General features: G+C 40.4%; 1 protein-coding gene across 4 annotated transcripts in view; it reads left to right on the top strand.

The window, feature by feature from the left end:
* LOC102685718 (synaptic vesicle glycoprotein 2B-like) overlaps window positions 1-14,125 on the top strand; it is a 56,503-nt gene that overhangs the window by 4,954 nt on the left and 37,424 nt on the right. For 2 of the 4 annotated variants that reach the window (XM_015343473.2, XM_015343474.2), the window contains one exon: window positions 3,682-3,815. The exons of 1 other annotated variant lie outside the window; for it this stretch is intronic. The gene's annotated coding sequence lies outside the window, so the exon portion shown is untranslated. Of the gene's footprint in view, window positions 1-3,494; window positions 3,816-14,125 lie in introns of those variants that run through there. One more of the 4 variants, XM_006628878.3, reaches the window with a different exon arrangement.

Genomic DNA, 14,125 nt, shown 5'->3' with positions numbered 1-14,125 from the left:
GCAACCTGACCTTGGAAACAAAATGTACTCAGGTATATTATGACTTGTTTACAACTTTTGTGGCATTTTTCCTGACCAGCTCCAGTAGAAGCACAGCAGCATCAGTACTGTAAGGTGCCCTAGAGGGCAGGCTAGCCCACCGCATGACACAACACGCCTGGACTCTGGTCAGCTGCCACCCTGCTGGGTGGTTTCAAGGGATCTGTGATAATCCCTACATTCTCGTGCCTTCCTGCCCCATGCTCCTGGCTCCTGGGCTCCACCTCTCTGAGCAGCCTCTGAGTAGACCATGAGTTTCAGGTCACGCTGAGCCTTCTGTCTGTGCTTGGGTGCTCCACATATTGAGAGAGAGACATCCAACTTCTTCAAAAACCATCCAACCTTTCTGAAGGCCTTAGACTAGGTATAGCCTCAGAGCTGTGTTGCACCGTATGAACGCAGTGAACACAGTGAACATTGCTGTGCCATTTCCGGGAGGGAAGCAGAGCAGCAGAGGAGGAACCTCACAAGCCTTGGCCCCTGGTTTGGACGAACGAGCTATTAAGAGACATTTAAACCTATTTAACAAGCCACCCAGGCGAAACCTGGTGTGTCAATTAGCTTTGTTTATTTCCCTCCAGTCCTGCTTGGCAAGGCCTGTGTTCATAAAATATTTATTGCGGACATTAAAGTGTGTGAATGGGAGACTTGGCTTGGTGGACGGGGGGGCAGAGCTGGAGTGTAGAGAAAAGTGTTTGATCTATATTTAGGCGATGGCTCTGCTGGGGCGGAGCTAATCCTCTTTGCGCTAGAATTATCTGGCCTTGGGATTAGGGGGCTTTGCCTCTGTGCAAGACATCTACTCTCCCAGATGATACGCCGTACCAGGCCACACCAAATGGCTGAGTTTGGGGTGTGATGAGGGGATTGTAGACGTATTTTTTTTCAGATCAAGAGAGGGTGTCCACCTCAGCTTTCTTGGTATTGATTAACTGAGAAAGTGTTCACAACTTTGTTAGCCTTTCAAAACCAGGAACTAAAATCACTCAGGTGTGATTTCAGGCTAGTTCTTGTTTTCCCAACAGCTTCAGTACGCCAGGTAGATTCTCAAACACACAGGGCAGTTTCAGAGCACAGGATAATATTTACCAGTCGTAGTTTTCAAAGCATAGTATTCGCAGAACACAATGTAAATTCAGAAGACAGAGGGAAAATTCAAAGAGAATTTGTGTGTTTTGGAACAAATAAGGGAATAAAAAGGAAGAGGTAAAGGTTCATTTCTTGCAGAAAGGGAAAGCACTTGAATGTCTTCAATCAAATGAGAGCATGTCTGCTTTGTCAGTCAATTTAAACTTAAATGCCTTTAATGGCATGCATTATAAGCAGAGCAACGTTCATAAAAAACACAAAAAATAAAAATATTAAAAATCAGTTTGCAATAAGTAACCTTCAAGGCAGTGGTGTGGAGTCTAGGTTATTTGCAACCTTACATCAGTTGATCCATGAGAAAAGAATCGCAGTTTCTCTGTGTCAGATACCAAAAGGCCAGACCTAATACAGGAAATATTGACTGAAGGGCAATGTTAACAGCCGACCTCTTGCATTGAAATGGAGCCAACTGGTCACGTGGATGCTGAAAGTGTCATTTATTAAAGGTGACATTCAATGTAGATTACGAATGGACAATTACGGTGTCTCTCCAGCCCATATGTCAATTTTTAACTCAGGCGGGCTGACATATGTTCCTCGCTTTCTACCAGTCATGAGAGAAGCACCACCACTCTGACAGAGCCTGTCAGGAACTTGCTAATTCATCTGAGTCAATAAATAACAAAACCCCCGCCGAATCTGTTAACAACAGGTAAAGCAGGCAATGGGCTACGCCTGTGAGACAAAAACAATACTAAGACTATAAGAAAACCAATGGGACAATAATTATATGCACCATCTGAAGCAGACAGTCCTCAATGACTGTTTCTAAAAAATCTGGATTATAGAAAGCACGAACTGGGATTACAAAGCCTGAGAGCTTCAGTGATGTGCTTGCTTTGTACAGCCATTTGCATCACACAGTTGAAAGAAAACATCTGAATGACTTAACACTTTATTGCTGAATCTAAAACTCCAATGGAAAGCACTTGATGAGTAAAAAGCATTGGCTTCCTTAATTAGCCTACTAATCCTCCAAATATATTCAGATGCAATTCATCTTTGCATTTGGGAACAGGGATACTTTTTTAAATCCAGGTTACTTGTGGAGCAGAGATACAGTACCATGAGGACATAGTTAGCAGAGGCAACAGAATACCTCAACAGATTGCAGAAGTAAACATCAAAAACATATTCAATCATAGATTTCAGCCTCCCTCAATGCTTTCATGTGCTTTTTTGCCACCAGTTTTCCGGAGCGAGGTTTTCTCCCTGTACTGTGAGCCATTCCCAGACCCCCTCTCCGTCACACCTCACCAATCCGGCGTCCCGAAGAGTGGCAAGCGAATCCGCCCCCTCCCCCCCTCTCCCGGGGAAGAGAGCAGCCCTGGTGCCCGAGCAGCGCGACGCGGCACTGCGTGGGCAGCAGGCTCTAGCGAGAGGAGAAACAAGCGTGGCAGCGCAGTCTTGCCACATCAAGAAGTGGACGAGACGAAGCTCACCGCATGGCAGCCTCTGCGATGGGTCTGCAGCTCTCTCTCTCCAGTGGAGAAGAGTGCGAGCTGTACTGTAATTCTATTTTACTGTGCGAGATCTTAACACAGAAGAGATCTCACATATGGATAAGATCAGCTTTGCCACTGACCAGTAATATGCGCATGAAGTAACGTCATGCAGAAAACAGAGAGCACTTACGCACAGCAGCATCTGGAGGTTTTGATTAGGGGAACTATAGAGGGCATGAAGTGTTCTGAAAGAGGTTTCAATTTAAGAATAAAAGTTTTAAAGTAAATCCAGAGGTTGAGGCTTTTTCATTGTGCTTTTGCTTTGCAAAAGATGGTTTTACTGGCTATTGCCCTTCTTGCTGTAATTGCCCATCAATGAATGTGCGCTTGGTGCTTTGAAGGACTGAGATGCATTAGAAACTGTAGAACTTCTATGGGTCTGAGAAGGTGAAACATTGTGATAAGTGGTGCCTTTGCATTCCCAGCTGTTTCTGGCTTTCAGAGTATAAAGTGAAAGGGTGGATCCCTCCTGTTTACTGTAGGATTCCCTTTTCTTCTTCTGCGCCACACTGCACAGAAACAGCACACAGCACACAGCACACAGCACACAGCACACAGCACAAGGTGTCAGCTGATATTCACCTGCGCTGCGTGGCTTCAGGTCCCCTAGGGCAGACTCTTGCAAAAGCACACCAGCCCTGAGGTGAGCTCTCTTCTCTCGTGTTGAGTGTTGAGCCTCTTCAATTTCCTGTTTTGCCTAAAAGTCAACACATCTGTCTTATTAGGCAGCACCCCCCCCCCCCCAAAAAAAAACCCACCCCACCCCCTCCCATCTGTTCTGCTCTCACTTCCTCGCAGGCTGCCTCCCTCTTCCACTCTCCCATTCACACACGCACTCGCGCCTCCCGCAGCCCCTCCCGCTGCAAGAGCTTGTTGCTAGTAAGCTCGGATGGACTCTACCATTTCCACTGGCACACAGAGGCTCCGAGCTCCTCCCGGGATGAGCTGGGAGGACCGAAAGGTTGGATCCTAATCTCCTGCTTTGCAGCTTAGCTGGCTGCTGGAGTAACTCACACGGCCGACTGTCTGCATCTCTCTCTGGACCCCCAGCCCCCAGCCAGCCACCAGCCTTCTCTGTGTTTGGAGAGGAAAAAGATTGGCACCAGGGGAATGCCAATGCCGGTAAGAACATCATTTCTCTGGTTGGTTGTTTTGATGTTTGCTTATTCTTTGCAAGCTTTTGTAAACTATCCTGACATCTCCGTTGCTGTTTGCCAACTGGTTTCTTGTGTACGAGGTGGTTTTGAGTGTCTTTTATTAGTTAACTGCCTTTAGAGGAACGTGTTTTGTTTTCGAAAGAGGATTGTCTTTGAATTGCATCCTTAAGTTTTTAAAATATTAAACAGGACCAATTAATCTTACTCCCTCAGTTTCTGATCATTAACCATTTTTTAGCAGCTAAAACAGAGTAGATTTCTATGCTTTTCATAGTCTTTAACAAGTATTTCTAAAGGATGATAATAACATCTTAGTTTACATTCAAATAAGAAAGATTTTAAAATGATAAATTAAACAATCCTTCAGTCTTGTGAAGGGTAGGGCAATATGGACTAATTTTCTTCGAGGAATTGGAATAATATAACGGAATGCTAGTGCAGGATTTGAAGAGTTTCGATGCACATTGACAGGAAAGTTATAGAGGCTGAGATTCAGAAACACTTCTGCCCAGGGGTTGGTCAGCCACTATGTATGACAAGAAATTGAGCCTTATTATTTAAATGAACATATAACATTTGGCAAAATCCAAAAATGTGTACTTCTCTTGTCAGGGAATTCTGCTGATGAGTTGAAATGCAGATTATATTGCTGTGCTACACTGGACTCCTTCTTTCATGTGCAATGCAGGGAGTGGGGGGAGTTTTAACTGCATCTGTGGTGAGATAGAGGCCATGCATTATTTATGTGTAACAAATCTCTCATAGATGCAAAATATTAATGCACTTTGTACTGCAATTTGGTTGTTAATCTAGGCTTGCTTGTACATCGCTGAAATGCTGAAGTGTAAACTCAGTGGCCATAGTCCCTATTGCTTGCTGGACTCCTTGCAGCCCATTGCATTGCAGAGACACCAGCTGGGAGAGGTGGTTCAGTGCTCCTTGCTCTCTCTGCAAAGCCAGCCAAGGCAGGCGACCCAGGGACAGCAGTGTGATTACAGTCCGATCGTCCCTCAGAGACAGAATACTCGGCTTGTGACGCGGTGCTGTTGGGACTAGTGCAATCTTCACAGAACATAGAATGGGGATCCACATTTGGAATACACTAAAATATTTGAAGACTTTACTTTGAAGGATAGACAAATACCAAGAGCTTCTAGTCTAACCCTCTTTGGCACAACCAACTAATTAACTGTCCGGTAGGCTATATCAGTCACATCATTAAAGAGCTGGTCACACCAAAGATCAGCACTGGAACAGCTTGACAGCTCCAGTATACAGAATCTTTAACACTCAAAAACTTTAAAAGACTAACAGAAACACAGACTTATCTTGCATACAGACATATTTTTCATGATACATTTTTTGTTAGATTCAGTCAATAGCTGTGTTATTTTGTCTTTGCTCTACAAATGGGAAATCCTATAATCATAGCCGTATAGAGAGGTTAGGGGACTGTGTCAACCTGGATAGTAGAGTAACCCTTCTAAACCTTCCTTTTAAACTCGTTTTCTGCTGAGAAATCCTGTTTCTTTATCCTTCCTATTCTAAACACATTGTAATCAATCATTAAAGCAATCATCAGTCTTTTAAAGTATCTATTCATAGCACCTTTATCTGAAAATACATCACTTAGCCAGATTGCAGGTCAGTACTGCATGGACAAAGCAAGTAACCTAAAAAAATTATTAAAATTGAAATAAGAGAATAACATATATTTGGATGAAACGGATTCCATCCAATATATTTTCAGTTTTAAAGTTCTTCCTTCTAAATCTACAGTAAACAAGAAAATTTAATGACAGATCTAGGCTTATTTAAAAAATGAAGTATGATGTACAAGAAGAGCAAAGATCAGTAATACATTTGTGAGCAAATACTGCAATTGTAAAAACAAAGATAGAGGGATACATCAAAGAAAAGCTATTAAAAAAGAGAATCCCTCACATTCTCTTTTGTTAAATGAGCTTTAAATCAAATATTGGCTTTACTAAGAATAACCTCATTTATACAGTAAATGTTCAATGCAATTCCTATTTAAATAAGCTCTACCAGAAAATATTAACTATTCTGATAAGAACCAAATGACGTGGTGGATACAGTGTATGAGTGAGTAAGACAGTACTGCTACCTGTACCAGAAGTAGCACTTTGAATCTAATGTCTGAAGGTCAGCCTTTGGTGGAATGTCTACTGCACCAGGAAAAATAACCGAAAAAAAAGAGTATTTTGCCCAGTCATCAATTAGGATTTATATTACAAGTTATCCATCCAAAATCAGAAAGTCACTCATTCCTGAGTTATACATACTCTTCATCGATTTTGTTCATGCAGTAAATTCTGCTTTGACAGGTCTGCTATTCTGTTTATAACTGCATTTCATTTTTATTTATTGGTCTCACAGCACGTTTACTGCATGTGATGTCAGAGTACATAAATTCAGGAGGAACATGTCACATACCTGAATGCCACAATGAGGAAATGCTTCAGGAGTATTTTAAAATTACTGAAACTGCCATCAATCACTAATTATTAAATAATTGTTTAATTCTATGTTGCTAAACATAAAACACTACTTTTTTGCCATGGAATCACTTGATGATCTAAACAGACAACTATAGTGCCTTGGGGAGGAGGGTGGTACAATGCCGCTTCTCACGTTTATCATCACATTTTCAATTACATTGATTTGTGGGTGCAGATGTGAACAAATCCTCCCACCCAGCATGGGAAAGCAGTTCGTTCTGACGGGGGGTCGCAGAAGAACAGTGCACCAGGTGGGGCTGAGCACGTGACTGAAGCATCACACAGAGGTGGATAATAGTATTTAAAATGTTTAATTTCACTTGTAGCCACTTTCCTCCTAGGACCTTTTTTTCTAACTATTGAGTCAAAGTTAATCAAATTTCCAGTCTAAATAAACAGCCACTTTGGGCCATTTTCACTTTCATTGTCGCAGCTGAAATGAACTGCTTACATCTCAGTTACCTCAAAACAAACATGCATCTCCAGCAAGAAACCAGGTGTCTGCATCAGAAGCACAGACCTGGACATTTTAATAGCACTACAGTATGTTCACGTACACTGTGGTATTTCTGGAAGTGTCTGTTAACTAACATTTACACAGAGCACTGGAAATGGTAGAATCCACAGTAAAGACAAGCAGAACAATTCCTTTCACCCCTGAAGTGTTATTTTGTTTCAGTCTTTGGAGTACTGCGGTTGATGGAGGAACAAAGAAAAAGCTCTTTGAAGAAAGAAGTTCTTTTGTCCTGCTGTCTCAGCAAAGATGGAGTGTTCTATTACTTTAAAGAGCAAGCAGCAGCAATTTTATGGAACCATGTAAAGGCGCTGTCCAAAGGACAGTAGATCAGTTCTTTCAGATCAGGCCTTGGAAACACTCCTAAATTTTCTCCAAGAGATGGTCCTGCCCTCACACTATAGGATCGCTGTTCAGTCTTCTGACAAACATATAGGTTTCCATGTGTACAGATCAGTGACACTCATTAGGCAACTCCGACATGACACTGCTATGCTGGAAATGTTGATATTGGCAGTTCATCAGTTTATCCTTTTTATACACTCAGTCATGGTGTTTGAAAAATTCTCATTTGGTTTGTTAATTTAATACTGGAAAATCTAGTGGAAAGAATTACATTTAAAGTTCCCTGCTTATTTTCCAGTTAAAAATCTTAAACTGTCATGAAATTGGAAGACGTGTTTCCAATAATAATATTGGAGCAACAGGGGAATTGATTGTTAAGCAAAGTATTGATTGAAAAAGCTACCAGCAACAGCTGTCAGATGTAAAAGAATTGTGAGGGAAATAAAACCACCTCATATTCTGAACATATCACCTGTGATGGAATTGTATTATCCCCTGTGAAGGAAAAAAATAACACAAAGGTATGTACAGTATATTCAAATATACAGTACAATAGGAAATAGGACATTGCACTTTGAATTCTGGAAATGAATAAGAGTGGATGTTTTAGGGGTGATCTAAATTACATTTAAATGCCACCAAATTTGTTACTTTAAACTTTAAACTACTTATTAGTCCCCTTTTCTGGAAAAAAAAACAAATCTCACACACAAACTGTCATTTGCACAATAATGTCAGGTGTGCTAGCAAAGGGTCAAATCACCACAGAAATCTGAGATTATGCCATGTTCAAAAAACCTGAATCCACACTTTATTTTGCAGCATTCTAATAAAAGCTATGTGGATTGTGAAATGACATCACCACCATACTTCAATAGGCTGCTATTTTCTGACCATGCAAGTCTTTAAAAGACTTCTGCCTTAAATCACTGCATCAGTAATTTACTCTTCTACAGTTGATTGTTTTAGGGCTGATCTATGCTATTCTGTTGGCACTCGCAGTAAATGTGTACTCTTCAGCTACAGAATAGTTTTGATGCCATAGAAACACACTGCGTTATACACACAGACCACTGAACTTACTCATGAGACTTTCTCTGACAACAATATGAAAAAAAAATTCAATCCTTTAAACAGGGCATTTTCTTTGCAGCATTCTAGTTTGTGAAGAAATAAAAACAAGTGAAGTAATTTGACAGAAAACACATTTAAATGTTTTACTCTTTAAGCCACAGTTGCTCTCTCTGAAAACTCTGTACTCTGTAGTTTGCGGACATCTTTAAAGTCTGATTATCTGGCGATGTGTGCAGCATTAAGCTTTATTCTGTCTGTCTTTGCACTGTAGAGTGCTCCACTGCAGGAGAAAGAGTTTCTTAAGTATCCCATTGAATGTGAGATACAAAAGAACTGCCTTCTGCACACCCGCCCCATTTCTAGTGCTGGGAGGTAAATTCAAATGAAAAAAGATACCCCAGCAATTGTCCAGTAGTACTGCCAGTGTATCAAGGAGAAATAGGAAAAAATAAGCTGCCTGTCTAAGGGTCAGCAGAATGTAGTACCTGATATTTTGAATTCCCTAGTTATTCATCCATATTAAAATAGTGTTTTTTTTTTAGAATACTTGGCACAGTCTTCCACTGCTGTATACTGTAGCTCAGGCTTTATAAGAAATAAAATGACAAAAAAAAAGACAAATGGATTAGGGGAAAACAAAAAATAGCAAATACACAAAAGAATCCAAAATGAGATCTTCTAAAAACCTGGGGTCATTTTATATTTTAAATCCAGTAAAGGTTTGAATCCAGAGCTTAATAAACAGCCGAGACAGATAAACACTTCATGAAACAAAGATAAGAATCCCTTGCGTATGTATGAATGACTGACACTAGTGTTCCTGGCTTTCCAAAGACCCAGAAAGACAAACAGGCAACAGTGAGTAAAGTCCACAGCTGCCAGGGCTGAATTCACTTAACCAAGAACTACAGAGGCACAGCTAAAGCACAGCACTCTTAAACCTCAAGTCTGGTTCTCATTGGAAAACGCAAATCACACAATAGTGTCTTGTTCTGGATACAGAGGGTTTGGTAGGTCAGGCGCTGTCCTATATGTCTGTCATCATAAAAACTACCAGCTCATAGTCTTCTCTTTGGAGAGGATGACATTATGTCCAGGGACTAAAGAACAGACAATTATATTACATATTATACATAACAAGTAACGAGTGTCAACTTCCTGACAGCTTCAGTGGCCTGCTTATTATTAATCACCAAGACTTCGATAGTACAGAGCCTCAAGTGGACTCTGCTGTCACTAAAGTGTCAACCTGCAGACTACAAAGGAATATTAACTGGAATTTTTAAAATACCAACTTCAAAACAAAGGGCTAAAATGAAGACAGGGCTAAAAAAAGGTGAACAAAACATGTTGTCACAAGCAGAGTTAGGCCTCTTTCCTAATGTGTCTGCAAAAACTAATACAAGTAATAAACTTACTTGAACAGATAGAAACTTGTTTTTAAAGCTCTTTCAGAAAGTTCTCCTTTTTGTCTTGGTTAAGAACAACTGTGGTAATCTACCAGTGCCAATCTGTTGTGCTGTTACTAAACTGGTTCATATTTATACACTGCTAAATAGACAGCCAATTACACCCCGATGTTTTGAATCACAAGCATTGCTTAGGCTACATTTAACTCTTGCACACACTTCTTACCTTTTTGTGGACAGTGCTCCTTCTGATTAAACAGAACAAAAATGTTTAAACTAAACGAACCAGAAAAACAGAAGTAAAAGAAAAGGTGTATAAGTGTCTCTCCATGCCTTTTTCAACTGAACAAGAAGACAACCTAAGATAAAAGGAAAGAAAATATGTCCTTTTTAAAGCAATTCCCCACCAGCTTCTCTTAAGCATTTCCCATTACTGCCCCCCCCCCCCCCAGTCTGTCTGGCATCCTACCAATTCCAAGGGTTCAATTAGAAGGCGTCCTACAGTTTTTAATGTCTGCCATTCCTCCTGCCACCATCCCCAGCATCCAAAAGAGCCACAGTTTCCTTCCTCTTGGTCCCGGCTGCTCCTGATGCCATCTCTGCCCCAGGTCTGTCAGGCGTCCAACTTGCAACCCAGTCAGCAGCCATCCTACAGCCATCAATGTCTGCCTTCCCTCTTCAGCACAATGTAAAGGCTGCAGTAAATGGTAGTCCTTAACTGAAGTTCGGAAGAGATAACAAAAGACAAAGCCAATCCCACCCATATGTTTTAAATCATTACCGACTTTCATATATATCTCTCTCTTGCTTACACCTGTTCTTCAATTTTTGCTGCATTCATCTCACCTCCACCACATCTTCACTTCTGCAGCTTCTCCTTGGTTAAAACCTCTCTCTGAATGGCGTTTGAGCCTCCTCGCCCTGCAGCCAGCCTGCCTCTGAACCAAGCAGGTTAAGCCAAAACTTTTTATTCTTAAATAATCAGCAAACATTCACAAAGCCTCTGATTCTTGGATGTTGTTATTCCTAATGAATTTGGAATTCTTTACAGAGGAAATTACCAGAGAAATGGACAGACTCCCATTATCCTGATAATTGTGTCGGGGATAAGAAGGTTCAGGTACACTCTGCAAACCACTACAGTAATAGAGGCTAAAGCATTTCAAATTGAATGGTACTCTTTCAAACATTTAAACCAAACAAGCAAGTACAGGAGAACAAGATCACTCTACAAAATAAAAGGCTTTATAATTTGTTATGTGAGAGTTTGGGGCATTCACAGTTTTAACCACTTTAAAGTTTACGGTTTTTAGACCATTGGAGTGGATATAAATGAGAGGAGGGCAGGCAGCATATCCTGTTCATTTTGTTTCTAGTAGGTTATTGATCTGTAGACCATGACCAACCACATTTTGAAGATGTCTTCAGCATCATGGCTGGACAGCACGTTCCTCCACAACAGGCAGTACCATTCAGGCCTGTTTATGACATATAAACAGATTTTAAGACATTAAAAAACTGACATTCAGTTCTAATATGGCCTCCTGTAATGTTACTTTTGAACTGTTTCTGATAAATACATTTTGACAGTGTGAGACAGGTGTGGGGTACAGACTGACTGGGAATGCATCAGTTTACAATTGCATTAATAACATGAAATACAATTTTATAGTCACCCCTCACTCCCCCAAGAGTATAATCAAAACGTTTTTTATTAATTTGTATTCGCAAGAATATTTTATCTGGTCATTTCTGCATTATATAGTGAACTAAACATTTTTATAAAACAAGGATACAGGGAAGCATTAAAAATGATTGTGTGTGCAAAAGACCATTCCCATCTTGGTATTATTTTTTACAAATGTTATGTGCATTAAAAAGTTTCTGAAACAAAAAGTGCAGCAAATACCTGGATTGGAGTATGAGACTGCCTTTTGATTGCTGTATATAAGCAATGAATGACCCTGCTGTACACCCATTTTAATCTATGCGATTATTAATGTGCTACACCCTTCATCTACAAGACAGACTCAAAGCAAGCACATCTGTTAAAAAAAATCTGTTGCCTCTGTGCAAAATGTATTTAATTTGATAAGGCTGAAAATCAACCTCTCTCTCTTAGATGAAATTATTTCCAAAATTAACTGCCATGAGGGAATGGATAAACTCACTCATTTTTAGATATCCAGTAAATACTGCAATTCCAATAAGCAGTTGTTGCGTTCAGTTAGTGGACTCTGTAATGATGCAGGTGTCTGCGCAACCCCAGAGACGGTCAATATGACTAATATACTTTGAATGATAGGTACCTTCTTGAATACCACTCAACCGTGACAAAACACAGGAAGGGAGACAAATATGTTCTTATGGGTCCTGATTTACATCTTTCAGATTCAGCCTTCACATCCATACAACATTCTATTGTCCAGCTGTTACTGGGAGATGTACCTGTATACTGTAGTTTGGCTTTGTTTTCGAAGCTAGCTACAGCACAGTATACTTCCTGTATTTCTAAAATCAGCAGTTCATTATCATGCTGTGTGAATTCATATTGATCTCTGCATTTGTTCCAATGTTTATACCCCTATTGTTAAAACAGAGCTGAGAGAAAGAAACAATAATTAAAAACGTAATGTGTGCTCAGTGTCCTCTGGCATGTTGCATCAAAGAGAGTTTTGCTCAGTGGCTGAGTGGCTGACCCCTTCTATTTAGCAGTTATTTCAGTTTGTATTTATCTCTGGCTGCGGTGGTATGCTCTTGATTATTTGTAGCATGTGTCATGGCAGAGCTCCTACAGTGGGAAATGAAAGTGAATAGTGAAACCGTGAAACTGGATGGCTCGATTTATATCTATCTGCGAACTACCACAGCGATGTGATTAGTACTTCAGATTGGATTTTATCACAGCCAAACACACAATTATTACCATGACCATCTAATCTTTTTCAAGGGGTGACCTTACATATTTCTTATTTTGAATCTGTATCATTCCTTCTGAAAGAAAATCAACAGAGCCAGAATGAACTGTCTGGAAATACAGAAAAATGCTCCTAAGAAGTAGCCAGCAGGTTTATGATTTTTTGACCCTGTCTCTACTCCTTGGTTAAATAAGAAAAGGGTCTGCTAAAAGTTAGCATGCCTTCCTACTCATAATCAGGATTTTTCTAAAGGGAGAAGCTTTCAGCCTTCTATCTACCCATCCACTTTCGAACCGCTTCATTCAATTCAGGAGGGGGAGCCTGTCCCAGCAAGCAATGGTGCAAGGCAGGGAAAACACCTGTCCATCACAGGGAACACACACACACACACACTCACTCACATCAGGACCACTTTTCCCAGAAGCCAGTTAACTTACCATGTATGTCTTTGGACCATGGGAGGAAACCAGTGCGCCCAAAGAAAACCCAGAGAACAGGGGGAGACCATGCAAACTCCACACAGACAGCACCCCAGGCCCAGAATTGAACCCTGGACCCCAGCTGTGCGAGACAGCAATGCTGAGCACTGTGCCATCATGTTGCCCACTTTTAATCTTACAGTCAATAAAACAAGTTTAAATTTCACATTTAAAACAGAGCTGTTATGCCTTGCAACATTTCTAGTAATATTTCTAAAAATGTGAACACGCTAACTGTGTTTTCCTGAGGAGAGCAGCAGACTTCCAAACTGTTCCACTCCCATTTTTCTATTCCCAGATGCAAAGGGAGATAAAGCTTTTGATGTGCTCGGGCAGATTTTCACTTTACACTTCTTGAGGTCTAGAGGCAGACTCCCTCAACCACTGTACACAAAGTGGAGAACATTATATACAGTAAATGGCCAATTAACAGTAGAGCCAATTCTAACATACAGTAGGAGGGAGGCCTTCTTATATAAAAGGAATTAGGCAGGACTCACCTCTCTGGCCAGGCAGGTTAGAAGATTGTGCCTAGCAGGGAATGGATTCCAAAACAATTCAATCAATCAACTTTTATTTGTCCTAGAACCCTTTGTAGCAAGTTGATTCAAAGCACTTGAATAGTGATGACCATGTTAATAAGTGCATGACAAATGAATCAATTTGTTTCTACTGCAGCATTCTAGTAAATGAGCTATCTGGATATACACATACTGTACAGTACGTACTCATAGTCAACAAAGAGGCAGACAAGACAGGCTGAATGGCCTCTGTGAAAGTCACGCTAAGAACGTGCAACAAGTTTTGGTGGGATTCTGTTGGTCTTTTGTCAACACCAAATTTTCATTAGAGGAAGGAGATTCACTTTTGCAGCTTTAGCAGAATAATAAATGTCCCACATTTATTTTGAATGAAATATTTTGCATATAATAAATACACATACTGGAAAATCTTACTAAAATAAAAATTTTAATATATATGGTTGTTTTCATGACATCATGAATAAAAATCCTC

Source organism: Lepisosteus oculatus, chromosome 5, assembly GCF_040954835.1.
Source record: "Lepisosteus oculatus isolate fLepOcu1 chromosome 5, fLepOcu1.hap2, whole genome shotgun sequence".
NCBI lineage: Eukaryota > Metazoa > Chordata > Actinopteri > Semionotiformes > Lepisosteidae > Lepisosteus > Lepisosteus oculatus.
This window is presented reverse-complemented; position numbering and strand designations above follow the sequence as displayed.